Source organism: Eptesicus fuscus, chromosome 4 (genome assembly GCF_027574615.1).
Source record: "Eptesicus fuscus isolate TK198812 chromosome 4, DD_ASM_mEF_20220401, whole genome shotgun sequence".
Classification (NCBI taxonomy): domain Eukaryota; kingdom Metazoa; phylum Chordata; class Mammalia; order Chiroptera; family Vespertilionidae; genus Eptesicus; species Eptesicus fuscus.
This window is the reverse complement of record NC_072476.1, coordinates 105,888,403-105,889,691: the sequence shown is the minus strand read 5'-3', so window position 1 is coordinate 105,889,691 and position 1,289 is coordinate 105,888,403.

Here is a 1,289-nt window from a genome sequence, read left to right as displayed (position 1 = left end):
GCTTTCCAAAATGAGGGAGAAGAAATGTACATATTTGCAAAGATTGTATTTTTAAAATTTGAATGTTTTATTTGGATTGGATGGTAGTATTGTTTGCTGACAGTGTCTGAAAGGTTTGAAGATTTAATAAAAAGCCATGAGGTGAATTTAGTAACATAGTGATACATTCCTGAAGTAAAAGGAAGTATAGCTACTCTCTCAAATCTACCTTATTATGTAAAAATAACCCTTCCTTTTGTTCTATTTTTATATAAGTGTTTCTCACAAAGGAAAATTGTGCAATAATCTATTTTTTTATAACAATAATATGATAATGATAAAAATTTCATTTGGTTTCCCCCATGCCCCTTGATGTTACATGGTTTATAATCAATACATGGAAAAATGCCTATTTTACTGTATACTCTGGATATATGCAACCAATTTTCTGAGCCAGCAAATTAATGTAAGACTTTTAAGCAGTAGTACTTTTTCCCTTCACAGGGATGGGGAACTGTTTTTCTGCCAAGGGCCATTTGGATAGGATATTTATAACATTATCTGCAGGCCATACAAAATTATCAACTCAGCCCTGGCTGATTTGGCTCAGTGGATAGAGCATTGGCCTACGGACTGAAGGGTTCTGGGTTTGATCCCGGTCAAGGACACACACTTCGGTTTCAGACTCGATCCCCAGCCCCAGTTGGGGTGCCTGCATGAGGCAACCAATCAATGTGTCTTTCTCACATCAATGTTTCTCTCTCTGTGTCTCTCCCTTTCCCTCCTACTCTTTCTAAAAATCAGTTGAAAAATATCCTCGGGTGAGGATTAACAACAACAACAAAATTATCAACTGAAAAATTTGCTTGCTATATTTGGTCAAACACTTAATTAACTCGTCCTTAATGCCTTGGCAAGGCCAGACCAAATGATTTTGAGGGCCTTATACAACCCGCAGGACAGATGTTACCCACCCCTGATTTAGAGGAAAGAATACAAAGTATGAGGGGCATATTGTCTTCACAGATAATCCCTCTTGAGATGGTGTTAACCAAAGGTGGAACTGGAAAAAATTACTTGCATGATGTAATACCGGGTTATTATTCGAATATCTAGTTTTCATTAAATTTGTAGTTATTTACTAAAGCTTTTCATAAATTACAAGGAAACCAGAGCAATAAAATAAAAGAATGATTCAAAGGTTTCCTAAATCAAGTGTTATATCTTACACGTGCTGAAGAATGATAGCTAACACCTCAGTGCTTCTGGATACTTTATTAAATGCTCAATGCTCTCCCGCTCACTCAGCA